This window comes from Myodes glareolus, chromosome 23 (assembly GCF_982192425.1).
Source record: "Myodes glareolus chromosome 23, mMyoGla1.1, whole genome shotgun sequence".
In the NCBI taxonomy this organism is placed as follows: Eukaryota; Metazoa; Chordata; class Mammalia; order Rodentia; family Cricetidae; genus Myodes; species Myodes glareolus.
Genome location: NC_142048.1, coordinates 25,654,534 through 25,682,043, shown reverse-complemented (window position 1 = coordinate 25,682,043; position 27,510 = coordinate 25,654,534). Strand labels below are relative to the sequence as shown.

Sequence of the window (27,510 nt, the reverse complement as noted above, 5' to 3'; positions counted from 1 at the left end):
TACAAGCTCTGTCTCCAAACAAAATAACTAATGGAAGGCGAACAGTACCAATGAAACAGAGCAGCAACAAAAGACGGCTAAATTAATTTTAGAAGAATAATCACTATGCTATCATCCTTGAAATTACAATTTGACGTAGCATTGTCTCATCAATATTTCTTTTTCATCTTGATTTTGCCCTAAGATACAGGGTGTTCACCAGATGGAGACCCTGTGGTATCCGGATGGAGACCCCGTAGAAGCTGAGCACAGAGTCATGAGAAACAAGCCTGGATGTGTGCGAAAAGACAAGGAAAACCTGTTCTTAAACATGGTCTTCTGGCTGTAAACGCTCCATGATATCTGTCAGAATTAAAAATTATGAAGACACTTAAAATTCCACAGCAACTGATTTACAATTCCTCCTAAAGCAGCGCTCTGAAGCAGATGTCAAATGCAGGTAGCAAAGCCAGACTCACGAGAAGGAAAACAAGACTGAATTGCTGGTAGAGCAGACATGAGGAAGAAGTAATTTCAAACATAAGTTCTATTTCTTAGGTGATTATGCATTGTGATGGTTTGAATGGGAAGGGTGGCTTTCGGCTCCCTTGAATGCTCGGTGCCCAGTTTGCAGACTGTTTAAGAAGGATTAAGAGGTGAGGCCTTGTTGGAGAAGGTGTGTGACTGACTGCAAGGGGCCTTTCAGGTTTTCAAAGCCCGCACCAGATCCAGTCTTCTTCCCTCTGCCTGTAACCTGTGGATTATATGTAAAATCTCAGCAATTGCTCCAGTGCCATGTCTGCCTGCGCCTGCTGCCGTGGTGCTCTCTGCCTTCCTGGCCATGGACTAACTCTCTCAAAACTGTAAGCAAGTCCCCAGCTAAGTGTTTTCTATGAGAAGTATATCACATAGTCAGAAACTAAATTAAAAACTAATACATTTGGCTCTAAGCTTCCTGCTAAACCTTATACTAACTAAATATTCATGAATTACGTATATGTGCAGGCACATCGGGCCTCTATGAAACAGATTAAGTTGCAAAATGTGGACAGTGTTAATAGTCCAGAAGATTCAAGTGTCAGAATCAATGTCAGCACTGACCTATGTCATGGGAGGGGAGTTCTTCGGCCCCTCCTGCCGAATTCTTATAAGATTTACAACAGCTGATCTTCAAGACCACACATTGTCCCTGGAAGACTTGGTCACTTCACTCCTGCAACTGATGCGGAGTTTAGGGAAGGCAGGTATAAACCCAGAAAATCAAATCAGCATCATAAACCCTGGAGAAATTACACATGTGACTGTCCAGTTTATACATCTTGAAGAAACAGCAATGGCTACTAAACTGTCACATTCTTAAGAGCACCCACCATTCCAAAAGTCAACGCTTTTTAATTCTTAAAAAGAAATTAGGAATACTGAGGCATGTATCTGTAATCCCAGCTCTTCAAGAACACTGAGCCAGGAAGACTCGTATCTAAGGTATGACTTAGATTGTATATCTAAGGTCTGTCTTGGCTACAGAGTCAGCTCGAGATCAGGGTGGGCAACTTAGACTCTGCCTCGCAAGAATCACAACTGCAAAAATGGATGGGGAATTGGCTCAGGGGCAGAGCACTCGCTTGCCATGTGTGAGACCCACGACTTAATGGGCAATACTGAAAAGCAAAAGAAAATGAGCAATAAAAATATATATTTCTGCAGCATCAAAAAAAGCTGGTCCTTAACTTTTTATTTCCTCCCCAGTCCGTTTTCTCCTCACAACCTCAGATAGTTAACTTTGCAATAATCATATGCATGAACCACAACCACATCATCTGTTTTGACTAACAGGAGACTGGGCGGGGGAGGGGGGAAGAGGCTACATCTGTTTCTAAAATCTGGAAACAGAGGAAAAGTAAAGACTTGGTAGAGTTTGAATGGCTTTAGATAAGGAGATAAGGAAAGGCATTTCTGCAAGCAGCAAGACTGGGAGTCTGTCAGAGGGGACACCACTTAGGTGAGCGGAGGTCACTTTGGAGGGAGTCCGGTGAAGCTCCAGGGACTTGGGTAGGAACAGTGAATGCCGTATTCAGACAGCGGAAAAGTAACAGCGGGAGCCTGTCTTCAAGATCATGCAAAGTCAGACCAGCTCACGGCTTGCACTTGAGCTGGAAGTTAGCTGAGTGCACAAGAGAGTCTGGAGCGCAGAGATCAGACTTTGAATAGGACAATACTTGCAAAGCCTAGATTCTGATTTGGAATCCAATTATTTCCGTCGCTTTAGAGACACCAAATTATTATTTATCCAACGAAGACAGAGATGGACGCCTGTAAGTGTTCAGTAGAGGCAGATAGGAAAAGCATTTGTGACTACAGAAAGGTAAGACGTCTGATAACTTAGTCACTGAAGATTAAATCCCCAAGTTCAGGCCTGATACCGCTTGTCATTTCCACAAGTTGTATTTATGAACCGAATAAAGAAGTATGTTTACATATTAGCGAGACTGTGGGGTTTCTAATAATGCAGGCCACTAAAGTTTCAATCCTTTAAGAACTTCAAAATGCTTACAAAATTTCCTCCAGCGCTATGACATTTCCTTCTAACATCCATCATGCAAAGACACATCCACTCTCATAAATGATGGGATTTCTTTACTACAGCCTCCGTCCGGCAATTCTGCTGAGTATTTAAACTTGCTCAAAACTAAAGAGAACAAAAGAAACACTATTGTTAAGTGAGTAATATACATATAATATACATAGACACTAGATACTCCATTTCTTGTGGTTTGAGTGTTGGTTCCAAAAGTCAATGAAATTTAACTGCCACTTGGGGGGACATTGTTCTAATGAACTGGGGCCATTAAAATATCAAGAAGTAAATTATAAAATGGGAGGAGTCTGGCCCCCTTTTCTTCTCTCTTTCTTTCCCTATTCTCTTTCTCTCCTACCCCCTTTTCCTTCTTGTTCTTGCCTTGTGTTACTGGCCACCATGTTTTAAGGCAACAACATGTTCTCACCAGATGCAACAACTCAATATTAGAATTCCCAGTCTTAAGCATCATGAATCAAGTAAGGTTCTATGACATCTAATTTACAGTCTACAGTATTCTGTCATAGTCTCATTTAATAAGGCACCACCGTTAAGAATCCTATAATTATATAATCTGCAAACCATTGATGTATTCTTTAAAAGGAAGAAGGTTTATGAATAACCAAGTTAAATAGAAATGACAATTTGTACATAGGCCCCTAATGACTTTTATCCACTCCTAGTGAGAACGGAACTGATGGATGCATATTGAGCCGAGAGATAACTTGTCCACAGATAAAGGAACCCCTCACATTCTGAAACCCAAAGATGAACACGTGCTGTACTGACTGGAGCTATGACAAGCTGCAAATGGACTCATGTTGTCCTGCCCAGGAGACCTCTGAAGCATCACAGGATTCATATAGGGAAATCCCGAAGAAGTAAGACTAATAGACCAATATAACTGGGGTGTACATGGGGGAGGGTCTAAGGAGGATGACACCACGTGACTTGGAACACATTGCGCCCGTGAAGACCAAAAGTGTCACCCAGCAGATACACCAAGAAGGCTATATGGAAACCTGAAGGCATAAACAAACGAAGGGAATCCCATTAAAAAAAAACAGTAGGGGCCACAGTAGTCATATTATATGAAGGAAAAGTCATCATATCAAAACATTAACATGAATGAAAATTATATATTGAGCTAGATGTCTCTGGCGAAAACCCAGAAGGCTTGAACTTGCATATCAAACACAGAAAGAAACAAAAAACTTTTAAGAAGCACAAAAATGAACAGGAACCAAACAGCAGTGCAAGACGTTAGCCATTTAACAGGTTTTTAAAACCTTCCTTTCAAGTCAGGTTTAAAAGGATATTGGGAGTTTCAGTCACGGACAATACTATTTGCTTGAGAGACGAAAAACAGGATATCATGGGGGAGGGGGTTGCAATATCTTAAAACACTGGCCAGTGCTGTAATCTTGCTTCTGGATTTGTATCGTTTTATGTGAGTGAGTGTTTCACCTACACCTACCTATGTGTACCACATGGGTACTTGCTGTTGCAGACACTGCGGCTGGAAGACAGGATTGAGCCTGCCGGAACTGCAGTTACCACTGTCTGTGAGCTACCAGACACAGACATGTGGATTCTGGGACCTGAACCTGTTCCTGTGCAAGAGCGGCCAGAGCAATTAGCAGGGGAACCACCTCTCCACCAATGTCTATTTAATTCGAAAAATAGCTCTGGCATTTGGAGAGCAAGGATCAGGGGACCCTGGATATCCTAAAATACATGAACATTGCCTCATATTGAATACGCACACACACACCACTAACTAGCGCTCCAGGTGACTTGCACTCACCCACCTAAGGAGTTAGCAAATAAGAGCTTCAATTAATGGATACGGAGCAAATGTGGGTGTCCAATTACAATGCACTTTAATGTATACTAACGCTTATAATATAGGCCTGCTTATTCATCAAAATGCACCATCTGCAAGACCAATGGCCTCTTTCCCGTGCTACGCCAGGCTCCTGTGCACACAGAACAAAATCACAAGACTATGCAAACCTAAGCAGTAGCCACACCCACCAGTTTCATGCCTTGATCTGATTTGCCTTGAAGTGTTTTCTGCATAGTGGAGTTTTTTCCCCCTTCCCTCCAAAACTGAAAGGCACCCCGCGAGAAACACACCGTGAGGCAATGCCTTACTCCAGGACAGCCAAGGAGTGAACAATTAAATAGTTTCCCAATTAAACAAAACATTACAAGCACCATAATAACTTTTATTGGAAAATGTGTTTTGGTGTTGGAGCTAGTGTGTGCTGTAATTGGATTTAAACTCAGGGCAGGCTATTCGTGTCGACTCTTAGAACCAGACGCTACAGCACGTTTCTAAAATTTAAATATATATACATTGTTAAGATGTTTTACATTTCTAGATACATACAAAAAGGGAGATGCAGATATATCACATACATATTTCAAAAATAAAGGTATGTTAGATCAAAATAAAAGGAACAATGGAATGAAAACAGGATTTTTTTTTAAAGAAAAGATATTTCCACGCAAGTTTCTGAGCTTATGCGTAAGGAAATGATGGGGTGCCTAAAACTGCCTGGGTTCTTGGCACTTATCATTAAAGGACACTCGGAACTGTAAGGTTGCGTTTTTAGTCAAAATATCAGTATTTGCCACACACTGGAGAAGATCTTTTGCATTTGCTTTTATTTGTGACAAAAACCAGATTTCAATTTCAAAGTATGTGACAGGGAACTCTGTTCATCTAAATTCTTCAAGTACATAAGCAGAGGTTTGATGATTGCCATCTAAGATGCAAAGAAATCCTCAAAGTACACCATCAAGTTACCCCTTCCAAGCTACCTTTTCTGATTGCAGCGAAATGCACGTATAAAAGTTTTAAGCGGTAAAAATCAGCCCGTTCAGAAGAGAAGTAAACATCGCAACAGACGCTGAGTAATAATTTTTAAAAGAACCTGTGGAACGGGGACAAATCTGTGCCTAGACTATGTGGACAGCTGTTATTTGGGTCCAGGGAAAACAGGCAGAGACCGAGACAAGATGAAGTCAACGCTTATGGGCTGGAAAAGGAAGAAAGGAGGCTGATGTAGGGTCCGAAGCATGCAAGAGACTTCTTGCCATGCTTGTGAATAAAAATGTGCAGACAGCATAATGAACAGGCTTGGGAGGCGAAAAGGTGGTAAGTTACACGCGTGTAGGGTGCTGCGCAAAGTTCAAGACGCGAGAAAGATTGGAGAACTAGGCTATAGCCTCTCCTAGATAATTTACTCCCAAGACAAAAATCCCTTGAAATTCAAGAGTCCACTCAAGGAATTCCCCCATGGGTATCTTTAGTAATTAAAATGAACGACTCTTCTAACTTTTGGAGAAAGTTTAATTGGATATAGAGACAGAGAGGATGAGTCCAGAGAAATACATTCGACTAAAATAAATCATCTTAATTATCTTTGGTTATAATGATGATTTAATGAGGCTTTAAAATAAAAGTCAACTGTGGAATACAGTTTTTAAGAGTATGGACGAATAAGATGTATGATAAGCTATATCTTAAGAAATATTTCTTACGTGACCTATTCACCTGTAATTATCCTTAAGCTATATGATTTCTTAAGAAATATTTGTAGGTGATATACTTATGTTAAAGTTAATATAGACATACACATGTGCATACTAATATGCAAGTGAACATTACAGAGATGGGAGATCACTGTATATATACTGCAATGCATTTATCCTCTGAGCAACCTAGAAGGACATTTCACACTGTTCTAGATACTCTGAAGGTTCTAGCATCTTATGTGGAGTCTTATGATACCTAGAATAATTAAGCTTGTTTGAAAGTATCTTTATTTTATCCCTCTTGGCTGTCTAGCTTTTGGTCACTTAACTACACAGAAATTTCCACAAGAATCCGGGCACTGAGAGAGACATGCAAATAAAATCAAGGCAAGGACAATTTTACTCACATTATCCAATGTGGTCGACTCTGTTACTGAGGTCTCTACATGAGGAAAGCAATGCCAATCTTCAGTTCATTCTCTGAAAACACTAACCCAAACTTAGTTTACTTAAATCCTGTGTCTGATGTACTCAAGGAAAGAAGTTTCACACATATGCAAAGGTCTTGCCCTGTCCCTGAGGGTTATGAAGAACTTTGGTTTGAGGCCACTTCAAAAAGTCTCCACACAGACCCACCCCATGGAGGGTTTTCGCCAGCTTCCTATATAATGGGTCACTGGTGCGGGAGAATTGTCTATATTCTGTCAATCATGTTTTAAATAAATGCTGATTGGCCAAGCAGGAGGTGTAGGTGGGAAAACCAGACAGGAAGTGGAAATGATGCAAAGAGAGCAGGAGAATTCTGGGGAGGAGAAAGTTGATTCCTTCTACTCCTGTCCAGATCACCGAAGAAGCAGGATGTGAGCTGCCCCACTGAAAAAGGTACTGAGACACATGGCTAACATAGATCAGAAAAATGGGTTAATCAAGTTGTGAGAGTTAGCCAGTAAGAGGCTAGACCTAATGGGCCAATCAGCTTTATAACTTATAGAGATCTCAGTGTGATTATTCTCTGGGACTAAACAGCTGGGGGGCCAGGCAGGACAGAAACACAAACAAGCAGACCCCTCATGTTACAGTACACAGAACAATCTCTAGCTGCAACCTCTTAGCCTAGAATTGCAGAGGTTTATGTAGCAATGTTAGTCCTTAAAATACAATTTGCTGTGTCAACGATGAATCAAAGACCCTTTAAATTTCCCAGGACCCTTCTTTCTCCTCTCAGCAGCCAATCAGAGTTATTCTTCTCTATCAGCAGTCTGAACTGGCTACCTGCCCTCATTTATGTGGTTAAATTGAAGTCAATGTTTAGCTGAAGAAACTGAGTTCTTGGCATTTGGAAGTGGAATTGAGGAGAGCTATCATCTCTGAGGAATGGCACGTTGTGGGTTAAACTGGGTTGTGTGAACTGTCCTGGGATGCCCTGGTTACTAGGAGGAAAAAAGTTAATTTTAAATTCACTTTTTCAGTCAGCACATAAAGGACTGGGCATCATTACAGCACAAATACTTTCTCTAAAATATGGATTTAATGAGTTGGAGATTGATTTTTATCTGTTTGCTTTAAATTATTTTTTGATCAAACATACATTACTCTCTCTTAAGAATAGATGGCTCACAGGACTATACAGCAAGACAGACAACCATAAGGACCCAGACCAGGGTCCTACAGTACGTAAAAACCATTCACACTAGTGGGGAGGTGGTGGTGCATGCCTTTAAACCCAGCACTTGGGAGGCAGAGGCAGGTGGATCTCTGTGAGTTCAAGGTCAGCCTGGTCTACAGCACAAGTTCCAGGACAACCAGGGTAAAACAGAAAAATCATACTTTCCAATAATTTCAGTGCATGGTTTATCACTGTTGGCCACATGAGGCTTTTTCCAACTTTCTAATTCTGCTACTTTTTCCAGAATGTTCCTGGAAGATACTTCATAATTAAAAACACTCATATTTATGGGAGCTCTTCCACATGCTTTGAGATATCTTAGATGCAATACTGGGAAGAAGTGTCTGCCTGAGAATGCCTTCTCATCCTCCACGCCACTAAAGAAGACCACGTTCTAAAGAAGATCACGTTCTAAGTCTCCCTCGTGATGGGATCTTTACAGGTTGTGTTCACCAAGAAGGGTTTATATATGTGTAAGACATACACATAACATACACATGCAGTATGACACATGTGCAGGTTCTTCAACTGGCTGGCCTGACCCAAAGTCAAATTATAAGGCAGGGACACTGTGTGCCTGAGGCTTTTCTCTACTATCTCTATAATCTACTCTACTGCAAAGGCCTTTCTGATATCTAATTAACCAATATCTGCTCACAGGAAAAGATCTCATACATCACTCCTTGGGAATATAGCACTTTAGCCTTCCAGTATGTCATTTATTCTCTTGAAAGATGATGATAAAACTGAAATTCCTGACCTAGATAACTGTTCACTTTCTCAGAGCATGATTTCATGTTTATCCAAATGATGATTTTTTTTTTTACAAAATATTTTCCGGTATAAATAAATAGTTCGTATTACAAAAAAAAAAATCACTCAAAAGCCAAGGATAATTTCAAACTAAATTACAAAGAAGTCTTACTGATAAGGCTCTCTTTTCCTGTCCTTTTTTCATTAAAAATAACTTATGAGGTCACCGTGGAGGGGACTGGCTGCCATCAGAACACAATCACGAAGCTTATCATAACGAATGATTGCAGCATCAGGCGGGAGGGTCATGCAAAACTACATTCCCTGGATGATACAGCCAGAGTATGCTAGTCTCAAAGTAAGTTTTGCTTCTCTCTCGTTTTTCAAATTCTTAAACATAAAAGAAGCAAAGAACGAAAATCTAATCTCCCTTCTGGGTGAGCAGCAAACACTTGAACTCCATGCATTTCTTACTGGGTTTTCCATAATGCACAGTGGTTCTATGAAAGAACACATGGTCAGATTGTGCAGATTAATATCTTAAAAAGAACAGAAATCCAAATGCAGGGCAATTGGCAATGTATCTGTTTCGAATAGGAAACTGAAAAGAAAAAATGTCCTAGCAGAGACAACCAGTTTTTACCAACTTCTTTGCCACTTTGCGTTCCTTCTTCGATGGCTTGAAATCATCCTCCCCCAAGATACACACACCCTGACCCTCAGAATGTGGTCATAGCTGAAGTAAGGTCTAGCCAGAATATAATCAGTTCAGGCAAAGTCACACTGAATTGAGCCTCGGTCTCCAAGCCAATGGATGAGGAATTGGTAAGATGGGGGAAAGACACAAAGAGGTGTTGGGGGAAAGTCATAGGAAGACAAGTGGAGACTGGAATCCAGTCACGAAATAAGAACTCTGCAGCCACCAGAAGTTGAAAGAGGCAAAGGGACAGTCTTTGGATGTCCTTGGAACTTTCAACAGCTGGACACATAGCTCTGCTGAAGTCTAGTTCATTTCAGATATCTAGCCTGTGACCCCACAAGAATAAATTACCCAAATGTTTTAAGCAATTCAATGTGTATTTGTGACAGCAGGACCAGGACACCTTCAAAAATCTTTTAAAAGGTGGGGGCGAAGGGAATACCAGAAATTAATACAGAATCTCTCTTGGCCTCAAAAGGAGTTTTCGTTGTCTTCTCATGGATTCATTGGTGATGAACGCCAAAATATGAAGCAAGCCATCAGATCAACACTGACTTAGCGTTATCTGTTTCACCCATTCATTTGCTCTCTCATTCAGCCATGCAGTGGTACTGAGCACCGCGCCCAGGGCTTCACCCGTGCTGAGCAAGCATGCTGCCACTGAACTGCAGCTCCAGACGTGTCTCTATGTCCACAAAATGTTACAGCAGAAGTGAGACACAAACCTACCTTCAGTCTATTGAAGAGACAGAACCGAAACCAAGTCAATTAAAACTTTAAAGACTTGAAATATCTAGTAAATATATTGGTTAACATTTATGACTTAGAAGATGTGAAAACTATTGCTTTATCTTTCTTTTTCACTGTATGTGTGTAAGTGAATCTCTTGTATCTTAAATAAGTACTGATATCAAGCACACAGTAGGTACTCACCAAATCTAATCACACTGAACCGAATATTCCAGTAGTGTATTAACTTTGCAACTAATGGGTGGGTTTTTATAATGCCCTAAGACTTAGGCAAAAATACTCATTTACTGATCTCGCATATTAGTTCCAGCTGCGTGAACCAAACACCATAAATTAAATGGATTATGAACAGCAGAAATTTCCTTCTCCTAGTTCTGAGTCTGAGGAGTCCAAAATCCACGTCTCAACAACTTCCAGGTGGAAGACCCGTTTTTCTGGTTCAGACCGCCATTTTGCTGCGTTGTCTTCACAGGGCAGGGCAGGCGAAGAGTGCTCCCCTTCCTGAGGATACTACTCCTATTTAGAAGGGCTCCACCATTGGAAGAGTTCTGTTTCCAAAGTACCCACCCGAGGGATCAGGTTTCAACAAACAAAACTGGTGGGGAAGGGATAGGGACAGGGCTTAGGGGTAAGGGGCTTGCAGCCCAAGAGGAACTGAGTTCAATCCCCAGGGCCCACAGAAGAGCTGGGAGCAGAGGCAAGCACTTCAAACCCCAGCAGCTTAGAGGGCCTTGACAGGCAGGTTCTTGGGGTTCGCTGGCTAATGAGTTTCCCACACTCCGTGAATCATTGACCTGTGAAGAGCCACGCCTCAGGAAACAAGGTGGACGGATGGCACCTGAAGTGCCTCTGGCCTTCACAAGTGTGTGAACACACTTCCTACCCCCACCCTCACACAAAAAAAATTGGGAAGAACACAAATATTTATTCTATAGCTCCCACAAAACATTGTCTTATCCTAGCAATTTATGTAAAATCACTGCAAATGTGTATTGTATTGTGTTCATTCTTTTCTTAAGAAAACTTTACTAGAAAATTAATAGGTTGAGTGGGTATTTTACTCAAGTCACCTGAGAGCCAGTGATCAATATACCCTCCACCTGCCCAAACCCTCAATGATATTATCACAGACACTGTGTCTGAGTTATATGCCAAAAGACCTTCTAAGATGCAACCTGAGTTCATTTATTCAATAACCATCAGAGGAACAAACACATTTGGCCATGGGATACTGACCATTTAGGGAGCAAAGAGGGTCATACTTGCAAACCTTCTTGTTCAACAACAACAATAACAACAACAACCAGTTGACATGAATATTACTACATACAAAATACATGAAGTATTTCTTGAAGTTAACAAGTTTATTAGCAAGAAAAAAAAATACACCTCAATGCAGAATTCTGCGCTTCTCTGACATAATCTGTCCAGGCCCAAACATAAACTAAAAGCCCTACATCAGGCTCCCTTGGATCCCATTGTCCACACTGACTGTACAGGAGTCCTTGGGGGAAGTTCCAAATAAGCTGAAAGCTGGGAACCAAGCAGCTACAGGATCTAAGTCAGCTTCAGTTTGATGGTCAGAGATAATAAATAAAAATGCACATTGGATTAATTATTTATATCAACAGAATTAGCTGATTCTAAGTGCTGAATGAGACCATATATCCTACGATGAAGAAAAAACCTCCCAAAAGCTTAAACCAATTTCAAAGGTTAAAATAAATATGAAAATGAGACCAAAGAGCAAAAGAGAGAAGGAGGAAGGCGTTGTTAGACATCAAACCCTGCAGTCGTTTTCAAAGCTATCTCAAACCAGCTTAGGTCCAGGGAACCTAAATAAATGAACAGGGAACACCAGGTTCCTGCTAGTGTTTGGAGTCTAACTATTCACCCCACACTGAACACTCTCTGGCAACCTTGCCTGCAAGGCCATGCGTCACGTAAATTTCCAAATGTATCCATCGTAAAAGGTGGATAGGAATCCATACACGGATCTTGTTGAGAAGATGCAAATTCAAGTGATTGGGCAAAGATTAGACCTAGGGAAGATGTACTATTGTACCTCTTGATTGTTCAAAACTGGGAGGACTGGCCATGTGCAGGGTTTAGAAAGATCGTTGTCTGACTCACCCAGTGCCTCTGCCCTTCTGGGCTGATGCCCGACTTTGCAAGGTCAAAAAATAAAGGGTCTTGATTTCACAACTCTGGGTCTCCAGCGCTCTTATTATGAAATGAGAATTCTCTTATTCTGAAGTGAGGACCACTGTTTCCCACAGAGGACACTTTATGTGAAATAAGCCAGACACAGAAAGAAAAACACGCATGATTTCACAAGTATAAGGAACGAAATAAGTCAAAGTAGAGCAATCAACAATAAAAGCGAGGTTGCCTTTGGTCAGAGGCACTTTCCAGGGCTGTGGTCAGCAGTTAATGGAGAGATAAGAGAGCCGGTCCAAGCGCTGAGAAGAAGAGACCCAGTACCCAGCTCCAAACAGGACATTTATATTAATCCACCACCACCAACGCTCTGGCTCTGAGAAGATCACGAAGAGAGGCAGAAATAACGGCAGGGCTGAAAGGGAGAAAGCATCCTGTAACGTGCTGTCCTATGGACATGAGGCGGCCTTGGTGTTCATGATCTCACAATGGCTGTACCTGCAAAAGACCTTATAGGCAAGATCAAGCTGGCCCAAATCCTGGCACAGATGGAAAGAATGAAATCCAGATCCCACCACTTCCTGAGGAGCTCCTGGCCGTAGACACTTATCAGGAGGGAGAATCATTCTTTAGTGAGGACATGGCCCCAGGTAAGCCTCCAGGTTCCAGTGGGTGGCCCCACCCATACCCATGAACTTAAGGACGGCTCTAACTGTGCTTAGCAGGGCATCAAAAACAAACAAAGCTGGGAGGAAGCATGTTGGGGTATGCAAGGAGATGGAGGTAGGGAGGGGGTAGAAATGATATTTTATCATATGAATGTATAAAATTCTCAAAACTAAAGAATAAATTAAAACAACTATTTTTCTGATATAGTTATCTTGATAAACATCTCCAAGTTTTTGTTGTTTAATGTCCCTTTTTTTGGCGGGGGGGGGGGGGTCTTCTAGACAGGGTTTCTCTGTGAAGCTCGGAACTCACTCAGTAGACCAGACTGGCTTCAACTCACAGAGAGCCACCTGCCTCTGCCTCCCGAATGCCTGGATTAAAGGCGTGCACCACCTGGCTCTAATGTTACAACTTTTAAGACACTAAACTAAAAAACTTCCAGGAGTAGGCATTATTGTGCAGACGTAGCACGAACCTGTCTCACACTTAAATATTCTTCATTTGCCTTGAGACTAATTGAGCTGCCAGTTATTTGTAAATTTTTGAGCCCAAGAAGCTATAGTAATATCAGAACTGCGGGTCACATGTGAATTCTCTCTCTCTCCCTCTCTCCCTCCCTCCCTCCCTCCCCCCCCCCCCCTCTCTTTCGTTCTCTTTCTGGTTTTTCAAGACAGGGTTTCTTTGTAGCTTTGAAGCCTGTCCTAGAACTAGCTCTTGTAGACTAGGCTGGCCTCAAACTCACTGAGATCCGCCCGCCTCACCATTTAGAGAAACACGTTATTTAAAACATACCACATCTCTACCCTTTTCCCTTATTTTAAATACTATGTAAGTATCTCTAATTTAAAGAAGGGTACCCCAAGTCAGAGACAATCCTGCATGTTGATACCAGGGCTCGATTTCCTCACCCACAAAAGACCTGCTACTCCTCGCTATGTTACTATGGTTAGTAATGAGGAGTGTTATTTTCGGGGAAAGAAGTCAGTATAAAACACATACACACGTGATACTACTTAGATTAAAGTACTCCATCAACTGTGCTGCTCTAAGGCACAGAAACGCACCATCGGGAGACACAATAATTAATATTCACACGAACATGGACGGGAGTGGCGGCGAGTTGGCTAGCTCTCCCCATGCTTTCACACCACGGTTCTCGGTGTGACGCACGTGCTCTCAAGCCTGCCACTCAGAATCAGGAGAGCGTTTTGACTTTCCTTCCCTTTGCTTTGAAAGTGCAAGATGATGAGCTAATCATGAATTTGCAAGGTCATTCCACAGACCTAGAGAACGCTTAACTGTTCCTATTGTTTTGATTGTAAAGAAAGAAAAAACAGGAGGTATGTCAGAGTTAAGAGGTCTTTTCCAAGCTGACAAAAATAATTTCACTCTATGTTTCCAACTTCTGTCCAAGAACATGAGTATAGTCCTCTGGTACTGTTTTTTTTCCTTCTGATCAAAGTAGAATCAGAAGGGAAGACACTATTTCTGGCTCTGGAACTGGAGCTCCTCCAGAATGATGGGAGGATTGAACCCTCCCCGCCTGGAAGTAGATACAACCTGATACAACCTGGTGATCGTTCAGAGGAAGCAACACGTACTTATGCAGGAGAGAGCTGGCAATGATTTCACAGAAGAAACGAAATGAAAAGAAACAGGGCTGAGGCTGGGAAAGGCGGAAGCAAACAATTAGGCTAATGGAAACACCTGCGTGAGAGTTGGGTGCGTGACTGAACACCAAACTAGGAGCCGGGTGCTATGTGTAACCCTCAACCTGGCATATTTTATCCACATACAGCTAGGGCGAAAGTGTTATTTCATCTTCTAGGGTCTTGGTGGACTCATTCTTCCAACTCAGTAAGTATCCACTAAGCAGCAATCACACGCCAGGAGCAGTTCAACGCTCCGAGGATACCAGCATACAGAAGGCCTCGCCACTGGGAAGCCTACATCACAAACTGTAAAATCTAAGCTATTTAACAGAAGTTATGAGATAGTAGGATCACAGTAAGAAAAGTCCATCATTACTGCAATTTAACCAACTGAATCCCTGCTTCATGCCAAAGTCCCAGTGGGATTCTTAATAAACATCTAAACACTTATATTTAAGATTCAAAGTCCTCCATACATTACTTTCAATGCCCTTCTCAGATCTCTAACTTCATGACCAAGGTAGGATATTGACTAGCTGATCAAATCTGCCTCACACATTCTGACTTTTAAGCCCTGTTCGAGTGCCATCTTCCGCCCTGCTTTGGCTTCTCTCTGTCTCTGGCCCACGTTGTCAGTCCTGCTTCCTGGATACGACGCAATGATGAGAAGAAGAATAAGATCAAAGCGGTATCAGAAAACTGGTCATTTTCGAACTAAAGACAAAATACAAGGAAGGAAATACAATGGGGAAGACACTGTGTTTCTCCCCAAAAGTCTGGTTTATAGGAATCTTAATGACTGGTTGAATGCACACAATGGGACTATATTAACTTAAATAGTCTGAAAATCAGTTGAGTTTTCAATAAATGCTGTGTAAATTCACTTTTGAAACTTATGAACTGACTTGCCTTAAGAAGGCAGTAAATGCGAGGCAAGTAACTGGCTCAAGCCTTCAATCCCAGCCCCAGCACGAGGAAGAATCAGGTAGGAGGACCGGGAACTGGAGGGCCAGCCTGGACCATACAGACAGCTGTCTGAAAATTTAAAAAGGGAGGAGGATGATAATATATATTAAGTATTTAAAATAACACAGTATATCAGTTTCTAATTTTATATAGAGCAAACTGTCATGGTAATAATAACAGCATAATTAAGTATAATAATTGAAAGTTAGTGATTATTGGGATTAAAATGCTATTAATAAAGAGAAATCAGACTCAACACTTGATTGATAGAAATAAACAGATCTGTTCTTACACTGAAAAGAGTTAGATGCTGGGAGATGCAGTGTATTTGGAGAGCAACAGCATAAATGACCACTGCTATTTCTTGTTCATGGAACAGAAATAAAATGTGACAACCACCACCCTTACTCCTCCCATTGGTCTCCTTCTGTTCTTCCCACCCCTTTTCTCTACACCCTAACTTGCTGCTGGTAATGAAGGGTGTAAACTTTCTGGCTTTTACAACGGAATTTAGGTTCCAGTTCTCTGAGAGGGCCAAACCAGGTTTCTCTCCCAACAAAGGGCCATTAATCAACAACACCCTTACATTCAGGGTCAAGGCCTAAGTCAGCCCCTCTCGGGGTCACCGCCATTTTGTATAGGTGTTCAACCCCACATGCTGGTAAATAAACACTCTTTGTTCTTGCATATTTGAGTCTGGGGTCTTGGACCCTCACAGTATACTCTTTTTGACTATGAGCCAAGTGGACTCTTTTCATGGTTGACATCTATTTGGGAATGTTGGCCAGATTTCGAGACAGAGACATTTTGTCAGACTATGGTTGCCTAGATTATAGCAGTGTAATTAAATGTAATTGCAGAATTCTCCTAAACATGTTGAACAATTTTATTATTGGTGGATTAAGAAATAGAGAAATAATTCAATGTATTATTTCAAATTCACATTGATTCCGTATTCAAGGTGTTCTGTTCTGAGGACCTGAAGACCTGTCCTTTTATCAGAATTCAGAACTGGCTGTCTTTGTTTCTGGGAGCTTCCACTAAGGGAATTAACATAATAAATGTCGTCGAGTCCCTTCCAAGACATAATACTGAGTATTCCTAAGACGAGGGCTAGGGCAGCGCTTCACAAAATATACACAAGGGATATTTTTTTATTAAGAATTTTCATTATTATTTGATGTGTATGGATGTTTGTCTGTTTACACTCCTGGGTCAGAAGAGGACACTGGATCCCCTTGGAGTGGGAGTTCTAACAGTTGTGAACTATTGTACTGGTTCTGGGAATCAAATCTAGGTTCTCTGGTAGAGTAGCTGGTGTTCTTAACTGAGACATCTCTCCAACCCCAGAGACACTTTTTAAATTTTTTAAAAAATAAACTGCTATTGACTTTATGTCTCTATGTCTCCATAAATGTACATATAAAATTTTGAATATGCAATTCTATTCATGTTCTGTCTCAATAGAGGTGAAAAATATACATATAATACAAATTTCTAACTTCTGGGAAACTGAAATATTAATCAGTAGCGATACTTGATATTAACTGTAAGAAATCAGATATAGGGCCAGTTGTGGAATATTACTTTACACTGTGTAAATATATGTCACTGTCATTGGCTAAATAGAGATGCTAACTGGCCTATAGCTGGTAAGATAAGGTTAGGTGGGAGAACCAGACTAAGAGAATGCTGGGAAGAGGAGAAGGTTGGAGTTGGAGGAGCAAAGAGACAGGATGCAGAAGAGGCAACCTGGGGAGTTCGTGGATGAGGTAAGCGAGCCTCAGGGCAGCACACAGATTAATAGAAATGGGTTAATTTAAGTTACAAGAGCTAGCTAAAAACAAGCCTTAGCTATCGGCTGAGCATTTATAACTAACACAGTCTCTGTGTGGTTATTTGGGGACTGGCTGGAGGGCGAGGGCAGAAGAGTACACCTATAGCAGGTGAGATGTCTCAGTGGGTATGAGGGCTTGCTGCTAAGCCCAACAAGAGTTCAATCCCTGGTCCTCTCGGGATGGAAGGACAGAACTGACTGTTGAAGTTTTCCTCTGACCCCCACCTATAAAACACAACATGTACATTCTCTCTACCATGTGACAGGTTACATAACTACATACAAAAGAAAGAAATAAACTTTAACTTTTAAAAATTAAAAAACTATAGATCAGAGGTCTATGTTGGTAACCAGAGATGAAAGCAAATAATTATTTTCCATTTATGGATGAGCACATATCTTTAATTCCCTGTCTCTAGCCATGAGCTTCAAGTGAACACTGAGCTTTGCTTTTTGTATGAAATATAATATGCATGAAATTTAAACACACTTTAAGGAATTCAAACATACGATCGCACATTCACAGACCTTAATCATTTCAAAAGGCTACGGAGTTCGTGCATAAACGACTTACATTAACACAGATACACAGTTTTAGTTTCTGAAACCCTCATCTGAAGTGTGAAGTGTTCTGACCATTACAGACACCATCCTGGCTCAGTCCTTCCTTGCGTCAAGTGAAAAGGCGTATAACGTACTGAAGTTCAGCTCTCCAAAAGACTAGAATTTGGGGCTAGAGAGATCGCTCATTGGGTGAGACTGTGTACATGCATGCTGCAATCCTAGCACCTGTGCTGGGCTCTGCAACGGCCAGCGCATCTGGTGTCTCAGCCTTCCAGCGGCACCTGTACCCACGTGCGCATACCCACCCGTCACCAACCCCTAATCGCCCCTGTATATGTGTAATTTTAAAAATTTAAACCTTTTATTATATACTACAACTCATCCAGATGACTCTTACTGCCTTCAAAGCAATGGGGCAGAACTTAGGGCCTCTCTCAAACAATGAAGTCTTTTCTCAGTAAGATACCAACATTTCTCTTTGAAAAAGCCTAGAAGGCTTTTAGCATCACTTTTTTTTTCTGAATATAATTAACTGCGGTAAACAGGCTCTCTTGAGAATTGATGTATTTTTTTTTTTTTGAGATAGCCAAATGCTGGTGCCTTGAGCCAGGGAGGATGATAAGCCCCCAGGCGTGCCTACGGAACCAGAGCCGTCCCTGTGTCTTAAAAACAAACCCTATTTCAAAAGGATAGTTTCGAAATCGTCTGGGAACTGTGCTGCAATGGACATGGGGACCATCGTGTTTTTTTCATAAGGAAAACGGCCACTTCTCTTTAGGAACCAGTGGCGGACCATACTGCAAAACACAGAGCAGCCATTGCCCTGAAAGTTGGCTAGCAGAACACTGGTTTCTTACGCTTCCCCACCAGAGATGCCTTTCTTCATTTAGTTAGTGGAACCAACAAAGAAACGCCACTCACTTCTTGGCCCATACCTTAGAGAAAGTACAAAACACGCACAGAAAACGACAGAAGGAGGTAGAAAGAAAAAGGCAAAAAGGCACACGGTCCTGGTTTGTAAGTTCCTTTTTTCTTTCAGGAATTTCAAATCAAGTGAAGAAACCCTACAGAACCTCTGCTAGACACCACTTTGTTTAAAAGCATCCGTGGGCTTGGTAAGATCAAGCCACTTTTCCAAAGTCACGCTTCCTAGTAATTACGCTAATTTACTTGATGTCCTAGGTAAAGGACCTCAACAGACTAAAACAATTACAAGACGAAGAAGCACACACACACACACACACACACACAAACACACAAACAAACAAGCAAACAAGACCACTAATACATTAGCCTTGGTAATAAAGGAATAAACACAAACATAATTTATCATTTTGCCAGGTTCAATAAAAACTATTTTGATGCGTTAATAGCTTTTAAAAGTAAACACATTAGCTATCAATTAAGTAAACAAGCTATTAAATGGGAGCTAGAAATGTCAATGAGGGCATAATTTACTAATTTTCTAATCAATGATGCTAATCATCATTGGATATTAATGAGGGAGTGGACACAGCCATCAGCCATACCACAGATGATCAGTTACTATTGTGCCTCTAAAAATACACAAAATTAAAATTAAAAACAGAAAGAGGACATTAATAGAAAACTTGTTCCCTTAATAAGAACTTGTTGCTAAGTGAACTATTTGCCTTGAGCAAATAAGGAGATCTTTGCAATAGTCAATGACGGTGCTATTGAGAGAACATTTTACGCAGCCATCACATCGCTGCTCGTGGTTGATAGTAAAAGGAGTGCAAAGCTAGGACAAAAGTCCAAGCAAATCCTAGCTGGAGAGCTTATGGGGAGACGGTGAGGAAGGACACCAATTTGAGTAGACTGCGAAACCTGAGTTCTGATCTCTTTTGGCAATGTAGTGGTTCAATAACTTTATGCAAATTACTTAATCTCTTCAAGTCTCACCTAAAATTTAAAGAGTAAGGGAACTGTTTACTTCAGGAATAGCCTACATATTGAAGACCGTGAGTCCCATACAGCCATTCCCATGAGAGATGGAACACGACCTATTTAGGTTCTCACTGGGCTGTAGCCTCTAATGAGATGGGAATTAGAAGAATATCCAATATTACAGGGGTTGCTCTGGAAATCAAACATCTGTATAAAGGGTTTATCACAAAGCCTGGACAGTGGTCCACATCTGTGGTCCACGCACTTGGGAAACTGAGGCAGGAAAGTTCTAAGTATGAGGTCATCCAGGGCCACACAGCAACTCGGACCTTGCTTCAGAATAAAAATCAAATGGGGCGGATATAGCTCAGCGGTGGGCCGCTTGCCTGGCCTGCGCAAGGCCCCGTGTTCAAACTCCAGTGAAGCAAAAAGAAGCAGGAAAAGGAAGAGAAAGAAGACAGTAAATACACAAGGGTTTATCAAAGCAAACTTTTGCAATTGCTAATAGGCCTTAGCCGTGCTAACAAATGTGCAGTTTGAATTAAGTCATTCTCCAGATTCTTTTCGGTTCCTTAGGTCTCGGTTCTATTTATTTTCATTTTTCATAAGAGAAGTTAGTTATATTGGCTTTTTAAAAATTGTGTGGTCTTTTTGTTCGCAAGGGCAAGAGAACAGAAATTCAGTCTCTTGTTCTGTTCGAATAGCATTCCTTGCCTCTTTTAACAGGAAGAAAAGAAATAAAGGGGAAAAAAAATTATGTTTCTGCCCCAGTCCTTTTGACGTATTGACTTTCTCCAAACTGTAATTCTAAAGGCTATAGCTTCCCCCACACAGGAGACAGCGCATTTATTAAAATGCTTGCCATTCAGGCATGAAGCCCCGAGGTCAAACCTCAACATCCACGTTAAAAAGCAGAGGACAGTGGTGGCTTCTAGTACCAGGGGCACAGAAACAACAAGATTCCCGGAGTCACAGAGCAGGCAATTAGACAAGTCCAATTCCCATGTAGAACTTAGTGACTTCCAAAGAAGAACAGCTGATGCTGATATGTGGCATCTACACGCTTTTGCACAAACATGCAGACACACATTAACACGCACACGTAAACAAATAAGAACCCATCTTCTGCGCCAGTCTGAGCTGTGTTGCTGTCCTCACTGGCCAAAGCAAACCTGGGGAGGAAATGGCTTATTTCATCTCATGGTTGATAGCCTACCATCACGGGAAGCCGAGGCAGGAGCTCAAGACAAGAACTGAAGCAGAGGCCACAGACCACAAGAGGAATGGCGCTCACTGGTTTGATCTCCATGGCGTGCTTTCTTCTGCAACCCAGGACCACCTGCCCCAGGGTGGCACTGCTCGCAGTGTCCTGAGCCCTTCTACATCAATACTTAATCAAGAAAACGTCCAAGTCATTCTAGTCTATGTCGAGTGGACGCAAACTAGCCAGCCCATCTTCACTACCTTACTTGGGCAACAGATTCTCATTAGATAACGTTACCAGTTAAGTCATGCATTAGAGACCGGAAGGGTGACCTGTCACTACTCAGGAGGCACTGACCGACGGTGACCGAGGCCAGAGAACTGGTAAAGTCCAGTTCAAGGTTCCTTTGAAGAACTTACAGTCTTATCTCAAAGTCAGATCACAGTTTCAGCGCTAGATTATAGCCTGGGTAAGCCTACATAGGATGTGCAAAATTCTGGATTGATCCAGTCCCACTAAGTGTCTGTATCAGTCTTAACTGTATGATAGTTCTTTTTTTTCTTATTCAGATGTACTATTACCACTCTCTGAACCTCTTTTTAAAAGGCCTTCCCCAACAGCTACCCAAAATTCAATTATTAAAAATCTCACTTGAGTCGAAATGCAAAGAAACAGGGTATCCTATCCATTCAAAAAGGCTCCCATGAAGTTCAAACTACGAAAGTTAATAGGACTGGGTCTGAGAAGAGTCAGAACTTTTCTATTCCTATTTTATGCATAAATTACAGTCACACCAGCGAAATCATCTTGGTTGCTTAATGGCATGGTAATAAGAAATGAAAACCGAGCGTATGGTGAAGGGAGAGAGTGAACTCTGTTTTAAAATTTATTCCAGAACTTGAACTACAGAAGTCATTTGAAAGAGTCAATAAAAGAATTGGGTGACTGCTCAATGGGAATGCCGGAAGCCATGGGCTTCGATCCCCCAACTAGATGGGTGGGAAACTCTTAACAACATGGTAATCAGGGTTGCAGGTGGAGAGTTAGAGAGGACAACATTCAAATCGCTGCCTGCCATTACTACCCATGGACCCAATTTTCCTATCAGTGATATGGGGACATCTCCTGTTTGGGGGCAGTTGTGAGAAAACGGAATGGTAGGTATAAAACCTTAAGCACGGTTAAGCAAGGCTCAAAAAACCGGGACATTATAACAACTGTGGGCATGGTCAATAGAGACCATTAGACAGGGCATGCCCAGCCTTCGACAGCATCGAAGAAAACTGTACTACTTTAATATAGACCCATAAAGCAACTGGCGCTCACCATGACTTGCAGTCACCAAGAAATCCGACTGTATGTAGTGTATTCATCCAAGAAGCATCTACTGACAGCCACTGTCTCAGCACTGTGGCTGACGCTGGTACTGTGAAGATGAGTAAGGCACAGTTCTAACCTGAAAGAACTTGTCCCCTAGTGGGGGAGGGAAGCATGAGCAGAGAACTATGATTGCGACACGCTAAGTGCTATGTGTGTGCATGTATATATGTACATATGTATACACATGTATATATGTATGTATATGTATGTGGGTATATGTGTGTATGCATGTGCGTATATATGCACGCATGTACAAATCTATGCATGCATGTAGGTATGTATGGGATGCTACAGATGCACAGAAGGCTTTGCCCCAGGCGATCAAGAAAAGCTTCAGAGACAAATGCCAGGCAAGCAGGCTCTTGACAGATGGATGAAGTAAGAGGAGGCCCACACAGCACAAAGGCTGTGGAAATGCTGGGACATGGCTGGAGCCACCAGAACGATGGAGGCTGAGGCGGGATCATGAAGACTTTTGTAAAGCTATCTGTGATGACGGTGCTGGAAGAGAGACAGACAGAAGGCAAGGCAGCCAGGAGGCAAACTAGAGAAACAGCCTCAGAAATGAATAGGGACTGAATCTGGGCCCTGCCATGGGAGGCTAGGAGCAACAACAGCAGATAACTCAGGTTAAGTACACTACGACACAATAATGCAATAAACCCAAGACTTCTTAAAAAACGACCTAATTCTCCTGCAGGAGCTATTTTTAGTGGCTTCGAGTTCCTGAGATTCGAGTATTACGTCATTCATAGCATGATAAGGAAGTATCTCCAACAAAGCTTGAAATAACATTTCAGGTATGTGATAACAGCAAGCCCCCCTTTTCTCTCTTGTGATACGATTTGTGTTTAGCTTTGATTAACTGTAACAAAAGAGAATTTAGAAAAATGGAAAGAAAAAGCCAACCTCTGATAAGTAACGCTTGGGCTGGGGCAACAAAACTCTTACATGCTACACTTGATTGCTTCAACTGAAGTCCCCCAAAGCCTACGTCTTGTGTTGTGTTTAATAAAGCTCTTCTGCCATTGACCAAAACACGTTCAAGTATTTAAGCAAGAACTCTGTTTTATTAGACTTGATATGAAATACATCACAAGAAGACGACCGACAACAAAGTGGAGAAATCTAAACTACAAATCTTACAATTCTGTTTCAATTTCTCACAGGGAGTGGTGACTCCAGCCGGCAGCAACAGGGATACTAAAACCGGAGTAACCTTCGAGTAAACCCGCACAGGCACTTGCTAAAACAAACATCTTTTTTTTCTACTGGTGAAATTGAAGTTGGCAAGTCCCAACTAATAGCTTAAAACACCATTTGAGCTGTAGTAAACTAGTAACTTCTTTGTGCAGAGACTAATCATCATCACTAAAGAAGGCCCCTTTAAAAGAAAATACAAAATAGCCAGACAGCCCGCTCACCTTCAAGTTTAATGAAGGGCTATCTCCCTATAATGTATCAATGTATTGAAATAAAGTTGCCAAGGAAAATCTACTATCCTTCAAAAAGAAGCTAATTCCAATTTTCACCATTTGGCCTGATGCTCTACAACCGGAGATCATAAAATATATAAAGAAGGGAATATGATAAACCAATATCGGAAAACCTGTCAGGGATGAAGTAAGCGGGTGACTGTCATAAAAATGGCCACATGGCCTTTCCTACCTCCGTCAAGGTCGCTTTACTGACGGTGCGTTCAATAAGATAATGCATTTAGCCACTTTCCCTGCATCTCACTTCGACCTCACAAATCCAAATGGCCCTGTTTAACTACCCTGGCCTTTCACCATTTCCCTGAACAAAGATAATTAAGGAGATGTACTGCCCCCTACTATCGCAGGAATTGAAGGACAAATAAACTTTTAAGAGCTCGGCCAGGTGTCCACTTTACTAAGTACAACTTTTAGGCAGGAGGTAAAGTGAAATAATGGTTAAATAATTATAGAAGGTTAACCGTGCTGAATTTGTGGTGTAAGGTGATTTTCTTTTATCTAAAAGAAAAGGCATTTAAAAATAGGTGTTCAGGCTTCTTTTTATGAGACTCCAGGCAGCTGGTCCTCCCCCTCCCTTAATATTGAGGGAGGGGAATGATAATGTTTAAGAGACGTTTTCTCTGAATTACTATAGCATGTGGCTTCCCAAACCTAACTAACGTTTAAATATGACCTGTCCACAAATGTCTGCCTGTTCAACTAGTCTTTCACTTCTGAAGTTAATTTGCCATCTAAGGTCTCTGACACAAACTATTTCTGGGATACCAGAGAAGGGGATAGTTTTTAAGCTGACATTAATGAAAATTAAAAGTAGTATTTCAGATCTCAAATATGGGTTTTGGAAGTTGCAACTAGGTTTGTAACTAAAGTCAATGTATAAACATCAGTTTTTAAACAGCTGTTTTCTTAAATACTGAAATGCATAATGTCAAACTTGCTAGATGTAGTTGTAATTTCAATCTCTATTAAAGAAAAGAAAAGTTTGATATGTCAAAAATCAAACTATGTATTCCAAATTGCTGGAGACTTCAAGAAAGGCCTCAGGTATAAAATAGCATTCTAATAACTTGGTATTCTAAACAAAACTCCAATAAGTCATACAAATTTTGCTTATTTTGTATTATCTACAGCAAGAGAAACCCACAATGCCAAATAACCTGATACATCTAAATAGAATGAGTTCCTAATGTAAACCATCTCTTTTGGATGAAAGAATCAAATTGTTATTTTTGGCATTGAAATACCCATGTTTCAGGATGTGTAAATGCTTCGCAGACGATCACAGCCAAAACAGCACTTATGGCTGAATACTTCAAAGCTATGTTTAGATGCTTCAGACCTGTCCAGATCACTGAGATACAGCCAAAGTCCAGATAATCCCCATTAACCCAAACCTCTGGAATCCTCCTCTTCCTCTCTCCCAATTTCCCACATCCCATAATCTTCTGCTCCTTTCTTCACAATCTGTTTTCGTGACTATGTTGTATTAGCTAAGAACCAGTTGGCCAGACAATCTCAATCTTAAATTAAGCATTCTATTAGTTCTGGTTTGGGTCTTAAGCCGTAACTGTTCAGAAGGTCTGCTCAAACTCAAGGTTAAAAAACAAAAGCTTGTTTATTTTCTTAATTCAACACATGTCTCCTCCTCCATGGTACCATTTTCACAACCCAAAAGTTCAGTAAGGCTACCCATTTCTCAACTGGTAGCTGCAAAGGTACTCATGTCTAAGCTAAGCCAGAACATTTGCAGCTAAAGTTTAATTTAAACGAATGTGTACGTAGGCACAGACATGTATTTGCACAGACTGAGAGATTCCAGTGAAGCTGTAATATATCACAGCCGTGTAAAATAGACTTTTTTTTTAAAGTGAGGAAAAGTTAATATAAAATAAATTTAAGTCGAACCTTAAAACAAATGACACCAGATCACTTTTTAGATTTACTTCTGGACAGAAGGATAGTTTGTTAAAAAAATTTTTATTAACAATTGTTTAATCAAAGCCCAGGAAACAAAATAAACGACAGACATACAGAACTGATGCTCCAGCACTCGCTCTCTTAATTGCTGATCAGAGCTGAAAACGGTCCCTTTCTCTGTACTAACTGAATGAGCCTTGTTAAACCCTTTGAGATGCACGTTAGAAAACACAAGAATACAGCTTAGAGCAGGTTCTTCAATTTGGGTCATTTTCTGTTGCTTGCAGTGGCAATGGGTGCTTAGCAACGCTGTTCTGGTGGCCCCTTTTAAGGAAATGAATACCTGGAATACAGCACTTTAATCTATTTTATGGCATTAATTATCAAGATCACTGTGTTTAGACAGTGCCTCCTCTGCCACTTGTCTACATTATGAAAGACAGACGTCCCGTGATAAATTGGATGTATTATTTCGGATGACAGAAGATCACATGCACCCCCTCGCCAAGTAAAAAAGACGGACGGGCATAAAAACCAGTAGGAAAGACAAAAAATAAAGTTAAATGTGTAGCTGAGGATTTTTATCTGAAATCAGTACTCAGAAATCCACGATGGAGCCCATGCTAATTGCCTTTTCTCTCCCTAAATCTTTGAGAAAAACTGCATTTTATCAGGCCAAACAGTAGGCCATTGGTAACTATGAAATGTGATGCAACACTGCCAAAAGTTGGTCAGTTGTGTGGGGTTTTTTTTTTTTTTGGTAAATATTTTTCTAATAATTTTCAAAGTGATTTTTATAAGAGAAGGTTTGCATGAGAAATAGTAACCGAGCACCTCTTAAATTACGATCAGTTATTCACTTTAAATTGATCAAAATGTGTTCAAAAGACCCCTATCTGGGAGCTGAGAAAATGGGTAAAACAGAGCTACCAAGTGGTTTCTAAGAAATCAAACCACGAGTTATGTTCTTCACACTCTCTTATATTAATAACCTTCGGAACGGGTTAAAAAGTCAGTGATTAAATATTCAGGATATCTCTCTCTCTTTCTGATCTCAATTATCATTGGTAAAAGTGTAACTCTTTGAACTTTCTCCATCATGATTCCATAATTCATTTTAGAGTCCAAGCATTGTAGGTGAGGGGCTTATGTCTCCATATCCTTCAATCTTCTCAGCTAGGAGACTAAGTACCTCTTTGTTTAAAATTTATCCTAATTTCAGTCTTTAACAGTCATTTAAAAAAAAAAGAAAGAAAAAGAAAGAAAGAAAAGAAATGCCTTTAACACCCAGTCCCCAGAGATGAGACAGGAACCAGATTAACAACCTGCAATCTTTTTTTTTTTTTAATTTCAGTCTATCAGCTAGCATGTAATCAACATCTCTTTAAATTAAACAGATTTTTCCACTGGATTTAAATTCATCATTAGGTTGTGCAAATCACAGGATTAAAAATGGGAGAACACAAAAATTCCCCAAGTTTTTAAACTGTAAACACATGGGCTCTGGGTGGGGGTTGTGTGTTTTAGACATCACAGTTGCTCTTGAATGCCTGAGAATCTGCTGGGGAAATGTGGGGCACAGACAGTGTGAAGGCTACACTCATAACACCCTACTGAGAGGGCAGCTTTCTAAGTTAGCTGTGTTTCTACAATGCCTTCTCCGGCTATTTCCAATCCCTTCTGAAGAGCTACTTTAATAATTAGCACACAGAGGTTCTCTGGAAGGCTCCCCGAAACATTTAAGAGCAGAGAACAAAAGGTTTATTTTAAAAATGAAAACCTTGGCTT

General features: G+C 41.0%; 1 protein-coding gene and 1 long non-coding RNA gene across 9 annotated transcripts in view; one reads left to right on the top strand and one right to left on the bottom strand.

The window, feature by feature from the left end:
- The window catches only part of Tenm3 (teneurin transmembrane protein 3), a 446,983-nt gene that overhangs the window by 303,541 nt on the left and 115,932 nt on the right, over nucleotides 1-27,510 (bottom strand). The gene's annotated exons all lie outside the window — the stretch shown is intronic.
- Nucleotides 12,288-15,817, top strand: LOC146890615 (uncharacterized). The gene is made up of 2 exons (XR_014998515.2): nucleotides 12,288-12,779; nucleotides 14,627-15,817. It is a non-coding gene; the product is annotated as an uncharacterized LOC146890615 (long non-coding RNA).